Below are 8833 nucleotides of genomic sequence, written 5' to 3'. Positions count from 1 at the left end.
GTAGCTGTTGAGGCTGCTTATGTACATCCAAATCCTCATGGGATTGGTTTCTTGGTTTGGAGGTTTAGGGTCATAGTTTCATGGGATATCCCAGTTAACTGGCCTAATAACATGTTTAGTGCTTCTGTTCTACCTCCTAGTTAGCTTGCAAGTGGCCACTCATGGCACAAAATTGGTTTCTATCCGCCTAGAATGACAAAGGAAGGGGAATCAGGAATGGAAAGAAGATATGGAATGTGCAGCTAATTACCTCTGTGAACAACTGAGTCTTTTACCATGAGACCAGAAGAACTGGATGGTGCCCGGCTACCATTACAAAACATTTTGATCAAAGATTCTATAGAAGAATCCTGATCAATAGGGGGAAAATGCAAAACAGAATTTCAAATTTTCATAGACTCCAGACTTCCTGGAGTCATGGAGTTTGGATGAACCCCTGAAACTATTGCCCTGAGGTAATATTTAAACCTTAAACAAAAATTATCCCCCGAAATCTTCTTAAGACCAAACAATAGTTTAGCTCAACTAGTAAAACTGTCTACCTTGAACATCATGGTTTTTAAGAACTACCTATACAGGATCAAATCGACAGCAGCAACTTGAAAGATTAGATAGGAACTTTAGGAGGGCCGTGAATTTACGTTAATGGGAGAACAACTCAGAAAAGGAGGGTGAGACTGGTTGCACAACTTGAAGAATGTAATCAATGTCACTAAATGGTACATGTAGAAACTGTATTATTGGTGTATGTTTTGCTGGGTATATTCTCGACAACTAAATAAGTAAAATTATAAATAAATAAATGCCCTTGAGCTTGTACTGTGCTTGTATGCAAGTATTTCTGTAAGATAGATTCATTGAGTGAAAGTGTTGAGTCGAAAGTTATATATGCAACAGAATGTGTTTCTATGTACACCAAAAGACACTCACAAGAATGTTCATAGCAGGCACCCTGTAATAGCCCCTTTATGGATTGAATTGTGTCCATCAAAAAGATACGTTGAAGTCCTAACTCCTAGAACATATGAAAGTGACCTTGGCTGGGGAAATACAGTTTTTCTTGTAGATGTTATCTGTTAATTTAACAAGGTCTTACTGGAGTAGGATGGGTCCTAATCTTAAACCCTTCTGAGTGGTGTCTTATAAAAAGGGAGAGCAGACACAGAGACAGGGTCACACACAGGGAAGAGAGCATGTGAGGATCTTTCTACAAGCCAAAGAATGCCAAGAAATGCCCAGGGCTACGAGACTGAAAGAGACTAGGATGGATCTTTCCCTAGAGCCAACAGGCAGAGAGCGAGCATAGTCGTGCCAATGTCTTGACTTCGGACTTCTGGCTTCCAGAACTGTGCGACAATAATTTTCTTTTCTTTAAAGTCACTCATTTTGTGGTATTCTATGATGGAAGCACTAAGACCAAACTGGAAACAACTCAAATGTTCTTCAGATTACAATGGAATAATGAACTGGCCTATTCATATAGTAGAATACTCTACAGCAATGGAAATGAATGAACTGCTTCACAGAGTAACAGATGAATCTTAAAAATATAATAGTGAGTAAAAGAAACCAGACATCAACTACTATATACCGTATGATTCCATTTATGTAAAGTTCAAAAACAGGCAAATCCTCTTAGAAGTCAGGATAGTGGTTACTTTTGGGGGACTCTACTGACTGCGAGAGGGCAGAAGGGGACTTTCGGGTACTGATAATATTTTCTTTCTTGATCTGTGTAATGGTTACATGGGTGTGTTTGGTTTCTGAAAATTCACTCAACTGCACACTTACGATATGCGTACTTTTCTATTTGCACACTATACTTCAATTAAAAGCTTACCTACATTTCTCTAAAGGTTGTTGTTAGTTGCTGTCGAGTTGATGACAACTCATGGTGATCCCACATATGCAGAGTAGAACTGCTCTGCAAAGTTTTCAAGAAGCAGATTGCCAGGCCTTTCTTCTGAGTTGCCTCTGGGTGGGCTTGAACAGCCAACCTTGCAGTTAGTAGTCAAGTGCTTAATCATTTGGGCCACGCAGAGACTCCTCTTATAGGTATGTGTATTTGAAAAACAATGATTAAAAAAAAAATGATTAGAACTGCTAAATTGCCCTCCAAAAAGGTTGCATCAATTTACACATCACCAACAATACATGTAAGCTCTCGTCTATCTACACCCTTGCCAACAACAGATACTATAAAGTTGTTTTTATTTTTGTCAACTTGATGGGGTTAAAAAAAGTATCCCTCATTTTCATTTTCCTAATCACCAGTAAGCTGAGTTTATCTTTCATGCTCAACTTTCATTGGCCATTTGAATTTCTTTATTCATATGGCCAATGAATTAGTTGAATTAGTCATTTCTTCATTTATATGTAATGGATATTAACTTTTTGTGTGTGGTAAATGCAGCAGAGCTTCCAGACCAAGACTAGGAAGAAAGGCCTGGTGACCTACTTCCAAAAATTAGCCAAATGAAAGAAAACCTTATGGATGGGATGGTCCAAGATGGCACCATAGTCACACACATCTTGCCATTCCTGTGCAGCAAAGAACTGAGAAACCAAGTAAAACACATACAGATGACAATCTGGGCACCCAGAATAATAAACAGAAGGATGAAGAATTAGATTGAACACAAAAGTGAAGGAGAAACTGAGTGAAAACAGCAAATGAAGAGCCTTACAAACTGTAGGTGCCCTACCAGCTGGCCCAGCGTAGCATGCGCATCTTGAGACAAAGCAAGCAGCATTCTTGGGTGAGGAGCACAGGAAGGCAACTTCATGGAATCCCCAATAGGAGACAGAGATACTGTGTAGACAAACCCAGAGCAAAGAAAGATCAGCAGAAGATGAACTGGATCTAAGGAAGGAAAGTGCAGGAAGGTGGGCAAGAGTCCTAGGGATCTAGGTGACCATAGAGCAGAGAGAGAGCTAGAACATGGGGACAGATCTACACACCAGTAGTGGTCCCTGATCGTTTGAATGGGTGGCGCTGGCAGAGTAGTGGATCCTTGGAGTGGCAGCTACAGATCCCCCACTCAACTGGACTCTGGACAACCCCTCTCTCTTCACATTTGGTTGGGGTCACATCCTGATCACTGGCTGTACTCTGTGGGGAGTGCCCCATTGCCCATGCCTGAGACTGGGGGAACTTGCTCTCCTCCTCTTTCCCCTCCCTGCCCTCCTGGTGACAAGCAGTGAGCCTTCCTCCCCACTCACCTCACCTGGCAATTTGTGCCATGTGTGCTCCTGCTCTGTCAGACCCACAACCGGAGGCTTGCACCCGCCCCCACCCATTCCCACACAGCCACACCTGCCAGTGATCTGCAGCATGAGCTCCTGTGCTGGTAGACCTATGACTAGAGGCTCAGGGACACCCACCTGTCTCTGTGCAGCCGTGCCTGCTGGCAATCTGTGGCAAGTGCTTATGCTCACACTCTGTTGGAGCCTGCTCACTCATTCTAATCATCCCCACACCAACCTACCCACCCAATGCCCAGTGGTGCCAAATCTCATGCCACCCATCAGGTGACCAGTGACCCATGCACCCTCGCTCCAATCACCTGGCAACCAGTAGTGCACACACAGAGCACCCAACCTAGTGACCAGTGAGAATGCTCCCTGCACCCATGCCCAGGTGACCAGCTAGACAGACACATCACGTTACCAGCAATGCCAGTCATATCCTGACAGGTGTCAGCCACATCTCTGCCAAATGACAAGCAGGAGATCCTAGTGCTCTCATCTAACATCTGCCTGGCTGCAACAGCACACATCCCACACCCAAACAGTTCCTGCAGGCTGTCTGCACTTGCATTGGAACCCCTTGATACCTCACTACCTACTAAGATGCAAATTCATGCACATACTGTGGGCCTACCTCATCCATTTGGGTAGCACTCATTCACAGCAGATATGGAGACATCCTGCCCTGACTTCTAGAGAACACACTAACTGCTAGCACTAACCTGGAAGGACTCCACATTCCACAAAGGCTGTGGAGGGACCTTGACTACCCAACACTTAACACCCAATATCAGGGCAAAACCTGCTCTCCCACCTCCATTCAATCCAGTAATGGAAGACAGATGATCCTAACCACAGAAGGCTCACGTGTGGGTGTGACCCACCATACCCAATAGTGAGAGGAAATCACACCCAGCCAACAGACATAACACATAGACCAGAACCACAAAACAACAACAATTAAAATAATAAAAAAGAAGAAGGCATTCTAAAGAGAAAGAGAAGAAACAAAACACTGGATACATCAAAACAAAACAAAATCATCACCAAACAAACACACATACAATCAATGAATCAATCAATCAAAACCCAGTGCCTCCAAGACAGCAGACAATAACAAGTCATATGAAGAAACAGGATAAGATGGCTCAAACAAGTGAGCAAAACAAAGGGACAGAAAACCTTCCTGAGGAAGAAATGGTCATAGAACTACCTGGCAAAGAATTAAAAAGACTTTTGTATAAGCTCCTCAAAGAGATCAAGAAAAACACAGACAAAAACCTAGAATTCAGGAAAACAATACAAGAACAAAATGAAAAAATAAACAGAAACCATACACAAACAACAACTAAAAATCCAGAAGATTAACAATGAAATATCAGAAATATTTTCAGATAACTCAATAGGACATAGAATTGAATCAATGGAAGAAAGAATCAGTGAAATAGAGGGCAAATCCCTTGATACTAATTTGTTTGAGGAACAATCAGAAAAAAAATGAAGAAAGCCTAAGAGGTATGTGAAACACTATCAAGAGGAATAATTTACAAGCAATTGGAATTTCAGAACAGGAGAAGAAGAAAAAAAAAGCACAGAGAGCATTGTTGAAGATTTATTACCAGAAAACTTCCCTAGTATCAGAAAGATGAAAAGGTTTCCATCAAGAAGCTCAATGAACCCCACACAGGATAGACCTCCCAAAAAAGTCACCAAGACATATCATGACCATACTTTCCAAAACCAAAGACAAAGAAAGAATTCTGAGAGTAGCGCATAAAAACAAAATATCACCTACAAAGGGGCACCAATAAGACTAAGCTCTATCTTCTTGACAGAAATCATGCAGACAAGAAGGCAATGGGATGACACATATAAAACCCTGAAAGAAAATAATTGCCAACCAAAAATCATATATCCAGCAAAATTGTCTCTCAAATATGATGGAGAAAATAGAACATTCCCAGATAAACAGAAATTAAAGTAATTCGTGAAAACAAGACCAACTTTACAAGAAATATTAAAGGGAATCCTTTGGACAGAGAACTGATGACATCAAACAACAACCTGAAACTAAGACACATGACAGCATCACCCAGATACCAATCTGGATAAAGAATTCTCAAAAACAAAATAAAACTGCAAAACTAAAAACAGGGAACCAGGGGTGTCAATCTGTAAATGATGACAACTTTAAAATAAGAAGGGGGAATAAACGGTGTCGTTATAGAACTTCCATATGGAGAGGAAATCAAGGCAATATGAAGATATAACAGGCTGTTTTTTAAACTTAGGAAGATAAAGGTAAATATTAGAGTAACCACAAAGAAAATTAATAATTTTACTCACCAAAATAAAAAAGACTCAGCAAACACGAAATCAACAATGAAGGAAATAAAAAGAAAATCCATAAACAAAAAGAACACAGCGGAGAAACTTAAGCAGAACAAAGAAACTGTTAACACCACAAAAAAAGCATAACGAAAGGGCAGCAGTAAACTCATACCTATCGGTAATGACACTGAATGCAAATGGTTAAATGAACCAGTCAAGAGACAGGGAGTGGCAGAATGGATAAAAAAAAATGACCCATTAATACGTTGCCTACAAGAGACACACCTTAGATACAAAGACATAAATAGGTTAAAAATCAAAGGATGGAAAAAAAATAGATCAAGCGAACAGTAACCAAAAGAGAGCAGGAGAGGCAATAATAATCTCTGATAAAACAAACTTGAAGTCAAAATCCATTATGAGAGACATGGAAGCACATTGTATAATAATTAAAGGATCAATCAACCAAGAGGACATAAACATAATAAATATTTATCCACCCAATGACAGAGCTCCAAAATACATTAAAAAAAGAACTCTAACAGAATTGAAAAGAGAAATAGATAGTTATACAGTAATAATAGGAAACTCTAATATATCACTTTTGATGATGGACAGCACAACTAGAAATAAACTCAACAAAGATATAAACCAAAGCCAAACCCATTGCAGTCGAGTAGATTCCAACTCATAGCGATCATATACGACAGAGTAGAACTGCCCCATAGGGTTTCCAAGGAGCACCTGGTGGATTCAAATTGCAGACCTTTTGCTTAGCAGCCGTAGCACTTAACCACTACACCACCAGGGTTCCCATACAAAGATATAGAAGACCTAAATAATACAATCAACTAACTTGACCTTATAGACATAAACAGAACATACCACCTGTCTTAGTTGGACCTGTAACTGGAGGCTAGTCACCTAGTGCTGCTGTAACAGAAATACCACAAGTAGACGGCTTTAACAAAGAGCAATCTACTCTCTCACAGACTAGTAGGCTACAAGTCCAAATTCCGGGTGTCAGCTCTAGGGGAAAGCTTTCTCTCTCTGTTGGCTCTGGAGGAAGGTCCTTGTCACCAATCCTCCCGTGGCCCATCTCAGCGCAGGAACCTCAGGTCCAAAGGACAAGCTCTGCTCCTGGCACTGTTTTCTTGGTAGTATGAGGTCCCCATGTCTCTCTGCTCTCTTCTCTTTTCTATCTCAAAAGAGATTGGCTTAAGACACTATCTAATCTTGCAGATCTCATCAATGTAACTGCCACTAATCCATCTCCTTATATCCTAGTGATAGGATTTACAATATATAGGGAAATCACATCAGATGACAAAATGGTAGACAATGATACAATACCGGGAATCATGACCTAGCCAAGGTGACAGATATTTCTGGGGGACACAATTCAATCCATGACACCACCCAACAGCAGCACAATACACATTCTTCTCCAGTGCACATGGATCATTCTCCAGAACAGACCATGTTGTAGGCCACAAAGCTAACCTCAGTAAATTCAAAAACATCAAAATAATACAAAATATCTTCTCTGATCATAGTGCTATACTACTAGAAATCAATAACAGAAAGAACAAGGAAAAAAAATTAAATACATGGAAACTGAATAGCACCTTACTTTAAAACTAGTGGATAATAGAAAATTTAAGTAAAACATTTCTAGAAGCAAATGAGAATGAAAACACAACATACCAAAACCTTTGGGACACAGCAAAAGCAGTGCTCAGAGGAGAATTTATAGCAATAAATGCACACATCAAAAAAGAAGAAAGGGGTGAAAATCGACAGCTTAACCCTACAATTCAAGCAAATAGAAAAGGAGCAGCAATAGAAGCCCACAGTCACCAGAAGAAAGGAAATAATAAAGATCAGAGCAGGATTAAATGAAACAGAAAAACAATGGACAGCATCAGCAAGACCAAAAGTTGGTTCTTGAGAGGGTCAATAAAACTGACAAACCACTGGCCAAACTGATAAAGGAAAAAAATGAGAAGATGTAAATAACCAAAATAACAAATGAGATGAGTGACATTACAACAGAACCAACGGAGATTAAAAAAAAAGATCATAACAAAATATTATGAAAAATTGTACTCCAACGAATTTGAAAACCTAGAAGAAACGGACAAATTTCTAGAAACACACTACCTACATAAGCTAACGCAAATAAAAATAACGCAAATAGAGACAGAAAATTTGAACAGATCCATAACAAAAGAAGAAACTGAAGAGGTCAAAAGAAACTCCCAACCAAACAAAGCCCTGGCCGAGGCAGCTTCACTGGAGAAGTCTAGCAAACATTCAGAGAAAAGTTGGCATCAATCCTGCTCAAACTACTCTAGAACATAGAAAAAGAAGGAATACTCCCTAATTCATTCTATGAAGTCAGCATAACCCTGATATTGAAGCCAGGCAAAGACACCATTAAAAAGAAAAATTACAGACCAATATCCCTCCTGAATCCAGACGCAAAAATTCTTAACAAATTTCTGGCCAATGAAATTCAACAGCGCATCAAAAAAATAATACAACATGATCAAGTGGGATTCACACCAGTGATGCAAGGATGGTTCAACACTAGAAAATCAATCAACTTAATTCACCGCATAAATAAGACAAAGGAAAAGAATCACATGATCATCCCAATGGATTCAAAAAAGCATTTGATAAAATCCAACACACTTTCCTGATTAAAACTCTCAGCAAAACAGAAATAGAAGGGAAATTCCTCAGTGTAATTAAGGGCATATATCCAAAACCAGCATCCAACATTACTCTCAACTGAGTAAGATTGAGAGAGTTCCCCTTGAGAATGGGAATGAGACAAGTTTGCCTTTTATCAAGACTCTTATTCAATATTGTACTGGAAGTCCTAGTGAGAGTAATAAGGCAAGAAAGGGAAACAAAGGGAATACAAATTGTAATGGAAGAAGTAAAACTATCTTTATTCTATACATAGACAATCCCAGAGACTCCACAAGAAAGTTACTGGAACTAACAGAAAGATTCAGCAAAGTGGCAAGGTATAAGACCAACACACAAAAAATCCGTTGGATTCCTCTACACTAACGAGGATTCTGAAAAGGAAATCAAGAAAACAATACTATTTACAATAGCCCCCAAAAGGATAAAACACCTAGGAATAAACCTAACCAGGTGTATAAAAGGCTTATACAAGGACAATGATAAAACGCTACTGTAAGAAACTAAGAGAGACCTAAATAAATGGAAAAACATT

The 8833-nt window shown here is 39.6% G+C and overlaps 1 long non-coding RNA gene across 1 annotated transcript; it reads right to left on the bottom strand.

Annotated features, from left to right (window-relative positions):
• Positions 1 to 2012: 2012 nt before the first annotated feature.
• Positions 2013 to 3420, bottom strand: LOC126069312 (uncharacterized). Its single transcript, XR_007515910.1, has 3 exons — positions 3385 to 3420; positions 2706 to 2812; positions 2013 to 2048 (listed from the first exon to the last, which is right to left on the bottom strand). It is a non-coding gene; the product is annotated as an uncharacterized LOC126069312 (long non-coding RNA).
• Positions 3421 to 8833: the final 5413 nt, after the last annotated feature.

The sequence above is a fragment of the Elephas maximus genome, chromosome X (genome assembly GCF_024166365.1).
Source record: "Elephas maximus indicus isolate mEleMax1 chromosome X, mEleMax1 primary haplotype, whole genome shotgun sequence".
Classification (NCBI taxonomy): domain Eukaryota; kingdom Metazoa; phylum Chordata; class Mammalia; order Proboscidea; family Elephantidae; genus Elephas; species Elephas maximus.
The sequence above is the reverse complement of the archived record's forward strand: the minus strand, read 5'-3'. Positions and strand labels throughout refer to the sequence as shown.